Source organism: Uranotaenia lowii, chromosome 2, assembly GCF_029784155.1.
Source record: "Uranotaenia lowii strain MFRU-FL chromosome 2, ASM2978415v1, whole genome shotgun sequence".
Lineage (NCBI taxonomy): Eukaryota > Metazoa > Arthropoda > Insecta > Diptera > Culicidae > Uranotaenia > Uranotaenia lowii.
This window is the reverse complement of record NC_073692.1, coordinates 227427106-227443801: the sequence shown is the minus strand read 5'-3', so window position 1 is coordinate 227443801 and position 16696 is coordinate 227427106. Positions and strand designations below refer to the sequence as shown.

General features: G+C 34.7%; 1 pseudogene; it reads left to right on the top strand.

Annotated features, from left to right (window-relative positions):
• Positions 1 to 1297: 1297 nt before the first annotated feature.
• Positions 1298 to 1394, top strand: LOC129750210 (U6 spliceosomal RNA; annotated as a pseudogene).
• The last annotated feature ends 15302 nt before the right edge of the window (positions 1395 to 16696 follow it).

Genomic DNA, 16696 nt, shown 5'->3' with positions numbered 1-16696 from the left:
CCCAGTTTTAAAAAATTTAAAAAAAAAACTTGTAATACAATTAGCTAAAGATGAAAAAATAATAGATGAGACGGATGGACCCAAGTAGTCGTGTGGCAGGACACGACTTATAAAATGCAATGAAAATACAATTTGCTAATGATGGAAAAAAATAAATTAATAGAACGGAAGGACTAAGGTGACCTAAAAAAATGTTTTTTTAATGGAACAGAAGGAAAATAGTAGAAGTTGTAAATAAATGGGAAGATGGATGCAAGTGGAAAATATTCACGGAACAGAGTGACCCATATAAAAACAAAAGTATAAAAAGAAAGGACCTGAGTTTAAAAACAAATGTTTGGGACGAAAGGACTCTGAAAAAAATGAGACGGAAAAAAATAATTGAGAGATAGGATGGACACAAGTATAAGGATGATTAAGGCAAAATGATAAAAAAAAAAATAACAGAATCAAATATATGGGACGCAATGAATCAAGCAAAACACAGTTTTAAAACGAAACAAAAGGACCCTACAAAAAAAAAATAAGAACAGAAGGATTCAAGTGAAAACAAATTGGTTAATAGGACCGTGGTAAAAACAAACATTGATCGAAAAGACTCTAAGGAAAAAAATAAATTAAATGGCGGATGAAACTAAAAAAAAATTATTTAAAAAAAACTATGGTGTGGAAAATGGTTAAATTCTTATTGTTTTGTAAGGAAAGAGTTTTGTTTCAATTTGAACGGGCGGACGACCCCAGGATTTACAACTGGAATGCTTAACAGGTACGGGGGGATTTGAAAAAAAAAACTAAATAAATGACAGAACGACGCAAGACCACAAAAAAATGTGGAAGTGAAAAAAAAAACATATGAAATTAAAAACAATCGGGGGGAAATAAATTATGGAATTGCAGATAACAAAACTCAACAAAAATGGTAAGGAAGGAAAAAAAATGAACAAGAGAACCCAAGAAAATATAAAAATAAGATGGATTTAAATGTAAAAAAGGACGCAAAAAAATAGAAATGAATTAGATACAAGGACTTAAGTGAGAAGAAATATCAAAGGTTAAAAAAATTGGATCGGAAGGACCCAAGTAAAAGAAACGGATGGGACGCTTAGACCCAAATGAAAAACAATTAAAACGACAGATGGACCAAAAATAACAATAATGGGTTGCGAAATGGCGGATTGTTTGAGTTCTGCTAGTTGATTTTGTAAAGAAACTAAAAATTAAACTATGGATGGAAATACTAGTAACACAGTAACGGTAAAACATTAAAAAAGGATAGGGAAGAAAAAAAACCAAAAAAATATGAATAAGACGTAGAAATAAATAAATTTTAAAATTTATTAGCATGGCCCCTGCACAAGAATGACACACAAAATCGTGAATCGTTCCACATTTTTAATATTCATGGGACGGAGTGACCCATATAAAAACAAAATTAAAGCACGGAGGGACCCAAGTATAAAAACTAATGTTTGGGACGAAAGGACTCTAGAAAAAAAAGGAGACGGAAAGACAAAAAATGGAGAGATAAAAAGGACCCAAGTATAAGGATGATTAAGACAAAAGGATCAAGGAAAGATAACAGAAAAAATAGATAAATGAGACACAAGGAAAACAAAGTTGTAAAACGAAACAAAAGGACCCTACAAGAAAAAAAATTAAAAACGGAAATATTCCAATAAAATAAAAATTGGTTAATAGAACGCTAGTTAAAAAAAAGGAATGGGTCGAAAAGACTCAAATAAAAAAAATAAATGAAAGGACAGATGAAACAAAAAAAAACCATTCAAAAGGAAGTAAGGAAGGAATTTTTGTTTCAATTTGAAGACGTGAATAAAGAAAAAAATGATGAAATAATAGGACAGAAGGACGCAAGAAAAAAAAAATGCGAAAATGACAAAAAAAAATTAAATTAAAAAAAACAATCAGGCGGAAATAAATCATGGAATTGCAGATCACAAAACTTAACAAAATCAACATAAATGGAACAAAAGGACAAAGAAAACATATGGATGAGTGAGCACAAGAAAATATAAAAATTAGATTGATAAAATATTTTTAAAAAAAGGACACAAAAAAAAATAAAAATTAATTGGACTCAAGGACCTGCGGGGAGTGCGAAATGGTGGATTGTGTGAGTTCTGCAAGTTGTTTTTGTAAAAAAAAAACTTTGAACGGAAATACTAGTAATACAGTAACAGTAAAAAATTTTAAAAGGATGGGGTAAAAAGACCCAAGAAAATAAGAAAAATACGTAGAAATAAATAAATCTAAAAAAAACCACGAAAATAATTGGACATAAGGCCCTAAGTCAGAATAAATATAAACGGTTCTAAAAAACTAATTCTGAAGAACTTTTAAAAAAAAATTTCAATAGGACATGTCTTACCTAGAGTTATACACAGTTAAAAAAAATCAAAAGAAACGCGTATTACAGATTTATATTTTAGACAACAACAGACAGTAGAAATGTATGAAAAGTAGTAAATACCGAATAGGTAATATTTGAGAATTGAATTTTGATGACATATGCCTATTTAATACAATTCCCGTTAATTTTCGGCAAATATATTCTGAAAAGAGTAGAGTAGTGAGCGAATGTAGTAGGAGGATCCAAGAATATGAATTTAAAGAAAAACATAATCGGAATTAACACTAAATTTCTTCGTTGGTTTTGAGTATCTTTCTCAAAGCACACTTTGAATGCAAATTGGATCATTCTATTCTAGACAACGAAAATCATGATGAACTGTGGTAATTGAAACACGCGGAATGAACGAGATTATTTGTAGTGGTGTGTTGCAAATATCATTGAAGGATTCTAAACCAACACTTCTTCAATGAACGGTTGAATTGGAAACCAACACTTCTTCAATAAACGGTGGAATTGGATTCGGATGGGTTGCGCGTCAGTCTATATACGAACTTTGATGACGAAGAATGTGTGCAGAAACGTTGTTCTACACTTTCAATGGAAAGTGGTGCTCGGAAAAATATGGCTACGACACCGGGTACAAAATGCGTAGAGCAGGCAAGATGCGCCACCATCAGTATTTCACAAAACTAACATTTTTCAACATTTCTGAAAATGCCAGTCTGTTTAATTTACACTTTAATGCGTTCCTAAACATTTGTGGACCTTCTAAGTTTTGTATGGGAACTACGTAAATTTGACAAAAATCGAAAACAATTTTTTTTAGGAGCTTTTTAAACATTTTTCAACTTTTTTGTAAGGAATTACGGCATCTATCAGGAAAAAAAATTAAAGTTGCATTTTTATCTCACTTATAGTAAAATCAATCTAAATACATTCGTCAAAATCAGTACCATAAAAAAAGTAAAAGTTAAGGAAAAAATCGCTTTCCCCTTATATTGATCAAGATCAAGACTAATAAAGTTTTTGAATTAGTATTATTAGTTTTGAGAATATAAAAACGATTTTTTATGAGTTCTGGAAACAAATTGAATCACTATTTTCAGCTTTCGACATTAAGCTACCTAAATTTATCTAGGTGATTTAGAATTTGATTATACATTTTGATAAAGTTTTCTCAGTGATAAACTGTGACTTTAAGGGATTGCAAAAGTTGAAAGCATATCACCATTCTATCACCAAAGCTTTTCGATGGTTGATAAAAGCTTTTTGTCAGACTTGCGCGGTTCAAACACAGCTGTTCGGATAAAACCTCGCATACCTATTTGCTGTTTTTTTTTATAGAGAATTAGTCGTCAGGAGACACAAATAACATCTTACCATCAATCAACGGAGGTTTCAGCAGCTTTTTTTTGTGTTCACCTATGTCAACAACGGAAGTGCCAACCGTTGAAAGAAACAAAAAAAAATCAATCCACAAATCAATACTGAGCTGTCTCTGTCTCATCTGATGGGTCTGATTCCGCCAGGTAAATTCAGTGAGCAGCCTATAATTAGACCCCGATTTAAATGTTGATTTTGTTACGCCGCCGATCGATTCGAAGTCCAATGTTGATTCGGGTACCGGTTAATGTCGAATCCCAAAAACCCGTATAATTACAGGTATTTCGGAACCACTGTCTGACCTTCCCCTGCAGTTTGAAGGGACCTTGAATGGTCGGAATCCTAAACGTGGAATAGTCCTACAGCAACAGCAAAAAATATGGGTCGCAATTGATGTAATAATTCATGATGACTTCCTGTGTTCTCCGGATCTTGGGTGATTAGGAAAGGATCCTCAGGAAAAAATATCTGGGATGAACCCGAAATCAAATCCCACGGCTTTTTTTTAGGTATGGTAAAGATATGCCCAATTATCTATCCGTTGTTTTTATGGGCAGCGAAATTCGGAGGCAGTAATCGGTCTGGATTTCTTTCATCCCTTCAAATCGGTAGGCAGCGTCTGGAGATTTGATTTATTCTATTTCCAAGCTCGCATTCAATCACATTCATCATTCAATCTTGAGGAAAATTGCAAACACTTGCAACATTCTTGAAACGATTTTCGAATGGGAAATCACTAGATTGATTTCCCAGAATACGCGAAAATTTAACAGTCGTTGCTATCAATCACATGATTTTTTTTCGTTCTTGCTGCATATTGAAATCAGCTCTCAGGTGCTTTTCGAAAATCTCGCGTGACTTGGTGATTTTAATTTGGGATAATTCCTCCTTGGCTGAGCACAGAATCCTTCCAGCCAGTTCCCCAAATTCTTTCTCTTTTCATAGAATTTTCATTCTGACAGCAGCTCAGATTTCGAGGGATTGACTGCAACAGCCAGCAGAAAGCGCTGAATGATCGCTGCCAATTAGGGATAATTTTCTCCATTGGACCGGAGAATATTTTTGGGAAATTTCGGTTATCAGGTTAAACGATCCATCTTTGAAGGGTTCAATTTGAGCCTCTCTCAGTCGAAGGATATTATCCTGTCCGGATTAATTCTCAGCTGAGTGCCGTGTGATGATGATTGTTATTATGCTCAATACAAATTATCCAACCGTAGACTGAATTCAGGGAATTGTTTACTGTGAGAACTTCGCTTAAGAAATGGTGCAGTCATCAGCCGAGAACAATGTTATGTGACAAAAATCACTAAATAGGGTGAGTGACCCTACTTTGGACCTAGGGTCTTCTTTGGTCCTAAAGTGCAGGAAATTGAAAATAATTCATTTCGCTGGCATTTAATTTAGAAACTCGTAAACAAACATTGAATTTTACACAAGGGAACATAATTTTTGGTGCCTATGTTTTCATAAGTGTTTTGATAACATTTTGGCGTCATGAACTCCAATAATTCATTTCGTCAATGAGCTCTTGTTTTCGTGATATGGCTGTGTAAATTTTAAAATTGATCGATTTTGAGAAAAATTAACCTACATGAATAACTAAAACTAATTTCGAATGTAATTATTATCCAGTATTCAATCAAGGAATCAGATTTTGAGTAGACATTCTAGTTTGAGAGATACAACACATTAAAAAAAATGTCTCAAATTTTTAGAAATTTAAAAAGATAACATTGAAACTTTTTCTGACATCACTGAAGAAAATTTGTGAGTATTTGTTGAAGACCACAAACGATTTGAGTTCTATGGAATTTCCAAGATTCAATTTGGTTAAAAACTTCTAAAAATTTCGTCAAAAATTCCGTATTTTGCCAAATTGAGTAAATTTAACTATAAAAAACTTCTATACATTTTATCTCGGCAGTCAAAACTACTCTCAGTCTTCTGAAAAGTTGATCATTAAATTAAAACCTTTAATTTCCAAATTTTTGTAATGTTCTTCACTTTCGCCAAAAAAATTCAATAAATAAATTTTTACCAATTTTTCAAAGTTATCTCGAGAAAAAAAACCTTCTAGATAAAAAACCAATTGCATATTTGAAATCATCACACTCAAATTAGTCAAAACTAGCTGTAAAATTCTTTGCACCTCCAAAAAAGGCAAATTTTGATCCCTTGTGTTATTTTACCTTCATCCCATCATACCGCTATTTGTCATAAAAAGTAGTTCTTTTCTTATAAATTGATCAACGTTTTTAAAATTCAATTTTCTTTTAGTTTTAAAACAGATAGCTCAGTAGTCGTGGGCATTATGAGCTATAGACCGCTGGGAGCTTTGTCAATCAAATTCATGAATTTTTCCACCTCCCGAAACTTTTTTGGTTGGTTTTGCTGCAATACAAAATTTGGAAGTGATCCATCCTGTCCTGAACTAGCGTAACGAGTTTGATTTTGTATGGAAATTTTCAAAAGAAAACAATATTTTTCATTAACAAATATCCGGAACTGTACTGAAAGTTCCAAAAAATATAAATTTAGATGAAAAATATTCCTTGATTCTTGCAGTACAATTCACAAATCGAACTTGTACCCTAGAAAAGATATTCGATGTCATGGCCGTAGGAACAGGGGGAGTTTTGGGGTTAAACCCCCCTTATGAGGGTCTAAAAATGTCAAGAAAAAAAACTCAAAATTTCATATTCCTCATCAAATTTTGATGAACGACTAAACTGAACCAAGAGTAACTATCTCGACTCAGAACTCAGGCTAAAACCTCGAAATATTATCCCAGGTCCACAATTCTACTACAGTTTTTCAAAAAAAAATCTCACTTGTTGATAAATGTTTAAAGACTAAAGCTTAGTTCATTTTTGGACATTTCAGCGATCTACACTTAGTTTTTCATTAATTCAAAATAAAAAAGTCAGAAATGAGACTTGATTTCCTGATGACCTTTAACCGTAGTTGCCGATCAACTCTAATGTTCGATTTGAACTTTGTGGATTTTTTTCGACAGTATTTGCATACTTTTCCACCACTCACATGCAGTATTTTCTTTGAATAATCAACGATTTTGTCAGCTATCAATTTGAAAATGACGCATTTTGAAGGAAATTATTATTTTTTTTCATTTTCTCTTGCATCGTTTATATCTCAAAATCGCCCAAATTTTAAACTTTGGAGAAAATAAGTCTGATAGAACTTGTCACAGGCAGCAAAATGCTGTAAAAATTTGGAATATCCGATTAACAGAAAATGAGAAATTAGCAAAAGAAAGTGTCCCATTTCTAAAAGAACGAAGTTTTACACTCGATTAAAGTTATCAAAAGCTATTCACAAATTAGATTGATGCATGACTTTGGGTACAGTCCTTAGTCCCGAATATCGAATTATCAATCAGATTAAACTCACTAAGATTGCCTGATTGCCCGCATCTTGCCCAAATGTTTTCACTATATTTGCAAAATCAAAGAAACAATTTATTTGCGTGATAACATTTATGTATTTTGCTTCCAAGGAACTATTGAGCCAAGTTTATCCAAATAATCTGGCTGAGTTAGGTTTAAGATAAAATTGCTCGCACTTGCCCTGTCCGGATAAGTGCGGTAAAATATCTAGCGAGCTAAGGTTTGGGTCATTTCCTATGTTCTGGATCCAATTTGTTTTTTTTATAAAAATCAAAATTTGTGCCTAAAACCGGATTGCGGAAAATGTATCTAGTTTATTATTCTTGATTTACAGTTCGGTTTATCATTGGGGCAAAATCCTGATTCGAATCATGGTTTTGCATTTAAAACTAAAATAAGATTAATTTTCCATGTTCGAAACTCATTGTTCAGAAATATTAAAAGAACTCATTTAAAAAAACAAACTATTTTTAAGAATTAATTAAATTTCTATGCAGAATTGAAACTTGAAAAAGTTCCGTAATGGTTGTCCAGAATTGAAATATCAGAGTTCGATCATTCGGAATTTTCATTCAGATTCACTTGTTGAATTACGATAATTGAAGAAAGAATCATTAAGAAAATCAATGATTCAAATAAGAAATTTCTGCTTAACACAAGAAGGACCGCAAATTGAATATACCTATTCGGACCGTGACCAGTCAAAATGACTGGTAAAGGGGAAATTTTTTATATCATAATATTTTTAACTTTTTTCTTGTGAAATTATTTTGATATTTATTCAATAACATTTTTGTTATAAAATGGGAATATTTATTCACCATGGGTGCACGGCATCACCTCATTTTCGCATAGTTGGCGAATGCGTGTATGTCATAAAATGAATATTTCAAATAATTATCGAAAAATTAAAACACATTATCAATCTAATTATAAAATCATGTTAGATGGCTATCGGTATTGACCATGGGTGCACGGTTTCACTTCAATTTTGTAATAGTTGATATTTTCTAGCATCTATCGCTTTGAAATTTTTCAACACGTTGCCTATAAACTATACCTGATATTGTAGGTTTTGAAACATATTTTTTCTATAAGTAGAGAGCAATTTACCATGGGTGCACGGACTCACCGCCATTCATGCAAAATAAATTTTTGTGCATGCTAAAGGTGAAGAATAAAGACTTTTATAGATTCAAATGAAAGTTTGTGTTATATACATGGTTTTTCACTATGGGTGCACGGATTCACCGCGTTTAAGTCAAATATTGGACTTTTGCAAATTTTTAAAAAGCATTTTTTTAAATCTTAACTCCATCTTAAACCAAATTCGAAACCATGTCTTTAATGTTGAGACATAATGATTTAAATAACGATTTTTATTTTAAGTTCCGTTTTTTCATTCCTTGAAAAGAAATATTTCAATTATATCTTGAAATAATAAATTTATTTCTTTATTATTAAAAAACAGGTTTTTGCAATCGTATATTTATCTGATGAGATCTGATCAACATCCAAGAAATTGGAAAACGGTTTCCATGGACCGAGTGAATTTTAGGAATTATATGCATCAAGTTATGTTGTCCGACGGAAAACAGTGAAAAAAAATAATGACTCAACATTGTCAAATTTGTTTTTCCTCAAAAGTTTTTCGATTGACCAATATTGCATTTCAAATACTTATCATATCTAACTCAAAAATATTTTGTGTTCTGAAGTAAGTTGAAAACTATTTATTTTTATATAATTTACAACGGCGAATTTACAGCCATTCCGTGCACCCATGTTGAAATATCTTAGCGCCGATGTGGTCTATCAGATAGGCTGGCGCTAGTCTGGTCTAGGTATGCCAGGCGTACTGGGTTCGATTCCCGGTATTGGCAAGAAAACTCTTGGGTTCAAACCCCATAAGTTGCCGACAGGTAAGATGTGTTTCCTCTTATAATAAGAATGTTTAATCAGTTGCCAGCTGGTCAGGTATATACACGGGTGCCGGAATATCTGTAAGTGAACTTGCATTGGAAATTTGTCGAACTTAATAATCTAAGAATGCATGTGAACACATACTTGAGCAGAAAATGCGGTGAATCCGTCCACCCATGGTGCAAACATATAAAAAATATACCGTGCACCCATGTTGAAATATAACTTAAATTATTCGGTTTCATAGCTGATGTCTTCGAATATGAATAAAAGAGTACGCAGTTCATAATTATTTTACTCATTCTAGTTTAGTATAAAACATATTTATCACCTAAAACTACTCGATTACTCCAATGGACATGTATTAAATTTACATAACTTTATCAAATCTTGATGAAATTTCGCCAAGTTTCGACAGAAAGTTCGATTATAGTTGAGCAAAAAAACAGACCAAAAAAAATTGGGATTCAAGTTCTAGAATCGCCACACAGCGGCCAATCCGAGAACTTTTTCTACAAATCTTCATGACTTCGCATCGAAAATCAATAATTACATAATGAATGTCCACCATAAATCAACTAAGGCTCATTATCTTGAATGTAGATTGCAAATGAAACCAAAAGCAAGCGGAAAAAAATTATCTTGTTTGAGTTATAGGGTTGTGAATTTTACCAGTCATTTTGACTGGTCACGGTCCGAGTGTCCATGGCGAAATTTTTCTCGCTTATTAAAAGAGCTAGTGAAATAAAAAATACACAGTTTTGTAGCGATTCAAAATTCATAAAAAGTCGTATTTTTGCGAATTTTTAAAGCGAAGTATTTAAAAGATATTCAACAAACAAAGTGTCCAACCAGTCATTTTGACTGGTGCGGTCTTTGTAGTGTTAAGGATTCTGTTATAAAATGCCCTTTTCGGTTAATAATTATTGGGAAATTTTGGTTGGAATTAAGATTCTGAAATCGATTTCAAATTAGGAATTTAGAATATTTATTCAGGTTCAAAATCTAGAATTCAAAATGGGAATTAAAATCAAAAATGTCCAAAACAAAAATCAAAACGGGTGAAAACCACTATAATAAAATAAGATTTGAACTTATTTTCTAGACTGCGATCTTTGAAAAATCTAAATTTTAACATTAAATTTTTTCACTAGATTGTAACTTTTTTCATGAAATGCTTAGCAAAAAATGAAGCTTAAGTCTTATAATCATAGAGAAGGTTTGAAGAACCTCTTTCTGAATGAAACTATGATTTCAAAGTAGTCGATGATTCCTTTGTGGCTGAATTCAAAGGAATCATCGACTACTTTGAAATCAAAGTTTAAGACAACCAAAGACCAACTTTATTTCAAGCTTAGTTGAAGTTTCTGGATTGAATCTCCATTGCACAAATCGAAAAATCGAATTATTTTTTTAGATGATTTTATTCATTGTAAAAATTTAGAATAAAAACCTTGATGAACTTACGTTCTTCTAAAAGGTTTCATTTGTTTTTAACAAAGATATAGTTTAATATGTGTATGCTTACATTAACCGCTCTAAATTGGATTTCAAGAATTTTTTTGCACGAATTTCAAGTATAGGTACATTTTCACTATGGCAGATTTCTCTACTTAGACCATGTCCGTAGGAACGGGGGGGAGGGGTCTGGGGGTTAAATCCCCCTCTTGAGGATCCGGAAATGCAAGCGAATTATTCTACTCTATTTTCGACGTGTTTCGATCACCGTTTGATTATATTTTAGGATTTTTTGTTTATATTGTTCGGTGAAATAAATGACTAGACACTTTGTTCTTTTACGTTTCGATTTACTTTTACTTTTCAATCATCTTCAGATACTAATTTCTATTCCCCTATCTATCCGCATGGGGCCACAGGAATAGACTGATCTCGATCAGCTGTTGGCGCAGTGGTTCTTGGTGGTGGTTTTGTTGGTTTGCGTTCCACCCAGCATTCTCGAAGTTTCTGTAGCAGTCCGTCGTACACACATGAAATCTCCTCCGAGTCGCGCTGTAAGTTTACCGCCCGTTCTTGGAGAAGTTTCACGTGTATTGAAACGCAAACCAACAAAACCACCACCAAGAACCACTGCGCCAACAGCTGATTGAGATCAGTCTATTTCTGTGGCCCCATGCGGATAGATAGGGGAATAGAAATTAGTATCTGAAGATTATTGAAAAGTAAAAGTAAATCGAAACGTAAAAGAACAAAGTGCCTAGTCATTTATTTCACCGAACAATATCAACAAAAAATCCTAAAATATTCTACTCTATCCTCTTCTTAAATTCAAAATCAAATTATGCGAAGGTTTTTCAAGTGTAGCAATCTAGCCCCTCTAAAACCCTCTCAAGTTCAAAACTCTGCAACACTTTTTCAAAATTTTCTCACTTGTTCATACAAAAATCAATTCAATATAAAATTTTAAATTAAATTAAACTCATTTTTGAGATTTTGATTCCATAATTCCCATGACAAAAATTTTATTTCTATTTTCGTATTTCAGACTCTGTTTCCAGTTACAGAATCTTGATTTTCAGTTCGGATAATCATAAGAAACTAGAAATGGAAAGTTGCTTTGAAATCCGGGCTCAAACTTGGTTTCGCAATTTGTTTTTCGAGATATATTTTCATAATAGTTTTCGAATATGAAACAAATAGTGTCCACGATGCCATTGTCACACTATGAAATTGCTCTACCTTTTAAACCGTTCGGTAGAATTTTAATGAAAATTTGGGTGGATTTAATTCATAGTGCATTGTCTACATCCTGCAAGTTTATTAAGTCCTGTGATCAAAACTCGAGGAAATGGAGTCGAAAGAACAGCTCGTGCGTCATAAAATCTTGCGCATTCATCACGAGAACAAGGATCTCTCACATCGTTCCATCGCTAAAACGTTGGGAATCGCGCATCCCACGGTGTCGCGAGTGATTAAGCGGTTCGAGGAACGATTGACTACCGATCGGAAGTCCAGAAGTGAAGGAAAAAGTATTCAGTACAACACCAAAAATCACAAATGCGTAGTAGGGGCCTTCAACCGAAACCAGACCTCCTCCGTTCGGGATGTGGCTTAGAAGCTGCACCTAAGCCGAACTTGCTGACGAAAGGTGAATGTTGCATCATTGACGACGAAACATTTGTGAGGCTTGACTTCACACGATCCCAGGCAACTTGTTTTTCACGGCCAAGGATAAGTTCAGCGTTCCGGAGCATGGTCGCACTCAGAAGATGTCCAAATTTGCGAATAAATTCCTGATTTGGCAAGCCATTTGCACGTGCGGGAAGCAGAGTGCACTTTTCGTGACCCAGGACACGATGAACGGACAGGTATACATGAAAGAGTGCCTCCAGAAGTGGTATGTGGACAATAAGGTAAAATTCGTGCCGAAAATGTTCAACCCTCCCAACCCCAACACTCCGGAGCTCCGCGCCGTCGAGAAGTACTGGGCAATTTTGAAGCAACACCTTCTTAAACGACCTAATGTAGTGAAGACAGTCGAGAAACTGAAGAAAGTAACTTTTGGTTTACATGCAAAAAACGGTTGATTCACAGGTTGTGCAGAATCTTATGGCCGGGGTTAAGGTCATGGTGCAGGCATTTGCGCATGGACTGTAAATAAAATACGAGTAAAATGGTAAAATGAAGTTTAAAAGCTATTTTTCAATCCCTGAAAATTTGATGGTAATCTGATGAAACTCGAATTTTATCATCTTTGTACAGTGGATTTTTGCAATCTTTTCTATGGGTTTTCTGCAAGCATTGTTTATAGGTAGCATGTTTTTAATTAAAGCATGGATCACTACAAATCTGGACGCATTGAAACAGGTCTATCTCGGAGTTCTGTAAACAAAATAAAAATGTTTTGTACTCAAAATGTAGGGTTTTTTATTGCACTTCAAAGGAAAAATAATAAAAAAATTATCCCGCTGTTGTTTTGATAAATTTTTAACTTTTTCGTCGAGTACCACTCATTATAGTTTGGACACCTTATTCACTGACCTCAGTGGCCATTTCGTTCCACAATCTCTTCATCTCTGTTCCATCCCGAGTCATCCTACCATTCTTCTTCATCTTCCGCTTGACAATTACCAAAGATATTATATTCTATCAAGATACCCGGCTGAACAGTTTTTCGAACAAGTAGCCTGGGACATCGACACATTTGTTTATGGTGCTGCCACTCAGCGAAAAAGTCTTCAAGCTTTAAACTTGCATACAAGCTTGCAAACGCGTAACTTTTTCATTTGATCGACGATACCGCGTAAACCGTAAACGATACGTAAACTCAAATTTCTCTTCACATTCTTCCGAATCAAGATTTTAATCAAAACAAAATTTGTCATCACTGAGACTATGCAAATTTTAATTTCTGAGATTCAATTCAGATTTGGGTAATGGTGGTTTCGCGAATTCTGAATTGTTTTCATTAATTTACGTTTGAAGACGGATTGAATGTCTGAACAAAAACAACTTGTAATACGTTCAGTAAATTTGGGACAGAAACAAATGTTTTCCAACATTTTCCGACTTAAAATACTAAACACAGGTTTCGTTAGATTTAATGGTAAATTTATTCATAATTTCGCGTTATTTTGCATTGTCCATATTTTTGTTGCACAAACAGAACCATATGTACTATGATGGTAGCATGGCGGAGTTCCTCCGGTACTGCAGTAGAGCCCACTTCCGATTGATGAAATCATCCCATTCCAATTGCTGCTGTTGTTGTTGTTGATGGATCGAGGTTCCCGCGTTCCGATAGCTACCATGATCTTACTGGGGAGGTGGCGGAGTTTAACACTGGAGAGGATGACTAGCACAATGCCGGCACTTGTGGATCGTTCAATCGAACCGGTTCCAGGTTCCATTTGTTTTGAGGATGGACCTGATAAATAAAAAGTCGTTTAATTGAAAGATAGAAAAAATCTAATTTGAACACGACTTACCCGATTCAGACTTGATTTTCCTGTAGAAACACCTGGCAAGATTGTGCAGACGTGCTTGGGTCACATTTGAGCTCTAACAACTGAACAACAAATCTTTTGCACCAGATGTAAACAAAAACTTCAAAGCATGCTGTTGAAATTTTCTAATTAATGGTTAAAGTCTTATTCGTCAATATTATTTTGGCGCTAGTGTTTTGTCCCAAAAATTTTTCAGAAGCCGACAGTACCTGCAATTACCCAACATTTTTCGATAGGTCTGAATTGAGGACAGTTGGGTGGGTTGATGTTCTTTTCGACAAAATCCACTCGTTGGCCCGATACCACTGTAGTATCTCTTTGCTGTAGTGGCGGCTTGCCAAATCTGGCGAAAACTTTACTGGTCCTTTGTGAGATCTAATGTACGAAAAAAAACATTTTTCAGGCACTCCTCCTTGTACATTTCGGAGCCCATGGTCTTGTTTTTCACTAAAACCGGAGTTTTTCGTCCGCAGCTGCAAATACCTTGCCAGATCAAACATTTTCTTGCAAACTTATCAGCAAAAACGATTTCGAACTTGCCGGGGACATCACCATGACCAGTGCAGTGCACCACTGCAGTGGCTTTATAAAATTTTTGGCCAGGAAGCTGCCCAAAATCCATCTTCACGTACGTTTCGTCATCCATGAGGATGCATCCGTCTAACTTCGTTGGAATCATGTTGTCTAACTTCCGGGCACGTCCTTTGGCTACTAAATTCTGCTTCAATGTCCAGTTTGGTTGCTTACTGGCCCGATAGGATCGTATTCCTTCGCGGAGACTAATCCTCCTGACGGTGTACCGGTCGACGTTGAATTTCTTGGCGATGTCGTAGTCCGACTACCCTGTGTTTGCCTTGCCATTCTCAACACCTTCAAATGCATTTTCCGATCCTTAGTTCTACTATGACGCTTGCTATGAACCTGCCGATCGAAAGTATGCATCTCACGGAAACGTTTGAGATCTCTGCACATGGTTGATTTGACCATTTTTAACGATTTCGCGATTTTTGAACTCGACCACGTCGGGTTTTTGACTTGAGTATCCAAAATTAATTTTCGTCTCGCGGCTTCCATCACGTGTAACTTTTTTGGAACAAAACGAATCGTAATGAAATTTTCAGCACTGATAGAGGAAACATTTCCGAACAAAGTACTGTCAAAAAATTCTAGATCCAACAACTAGGAGCGCTATGGTATAATAAACAGTGCGTCCTGATTTATCGTGATCCATGCTTTAAATAATATGTTTATTTGAAGGAAGGTAGAATATTGTTCATTAATGTAATAACCAAAAGCTCAAAGGTGACTTTGAATCAATTCATAGAGCTACTCACAAATCAGAAACTCCTTCTTAATCCTACAATTCCTAAAAATGTTGTGAATCATTCGAAGGGGAGCCTTATCACTTGAAAACCATCGCCTCTAACCCCATTCGAACTGAGCTAGGCCAGCAGAACACAATCAAACAAAGTAAGTAAGTTAGTAAGTACATATAGCTAGTACCTACGAACGACGTTTATCTATTTATAGCGATCGGCTAATAACCATTGAACAGCTTGTTCGTTTGATAGGGATTTTGATTGAAGTGATGCCGTCGTTTTATTAGAAGCATTACAGTAGTCAATCGAGAAGTTCTTATCTTCGATGACTTTCCGATCATGTAGGTACTTGTGGTTTTTATTGATTGAATGAATCAATAAAAAAAAATAGGCTAACGATATCGGTTGTTGCTCTGTGGATCTCATATAGTTAGTTGCAAAAATAAATTCACACGAACTTTTGATTATGTTTGAAATATAACTTATCACTTGCCTTTAAAGGCGTTGTCAAAATGAGCAAGGTTCCATCCCACGGTTGGGTACTCAACCGTTCCCGACCTGAGATGATAAGTTGATATCAGACAAGAAAATTCATCAAAAGGCGGCTGCAATCCAATAAAGTCAGACCTGGAATCGACTTCTGTTGTAAAACAAGCCCCATACCAATATTTCAATTTTGATGATAAGCAAGCAGCACCTCCCGCTTTTTGCTATCGCCGTAATGATTTTGTAGTCCGCATTTCGGTGTTCACACTTGTCTAATGTTAATTAGCATCACGGGCCTCGTTAAAAACACTGAAAAATAAAAACCAAAAAGGTTTAGCCGATTACGATGGGAGAAATGCCGCTAGCAAAAAAGGACGACCGCATTCCGCAAATTAGATGTGGTCAATTGAAAGTTCGACCTTTGAATCGGATCTTCTCGGTGAGCTTATCGCACAAATATATTTGAGAATAAGTTAAAAAAAAAGCTGTGGAGAACAGGGGGATAAGAGTTTCTAACAAACAAAACTAGTACAAATATCAATCACCATTCAGGTTCGAGTTCAGTGAACAGTGGTCCAGAACGGAAATTTAGCGAGACAAAATTAATGACATAAGGTGTCTTCGGCAAAGATGCTCATCAAATAATGCACTTTAATTATACAGTATCAGATACAAGGACGTGTCATTTTTTCCATGATTTTGACACACAAATTTTTTAAGTTAATTAAAAAGATAGTGAAAAATGTGGACCGTATCAAAACGCTACGAAAAATACTGGAACAAATCAACGAATTCCAGGACCCTCTTCTACTGGTGTTCGTTGATTTCGAAAAAGCATTT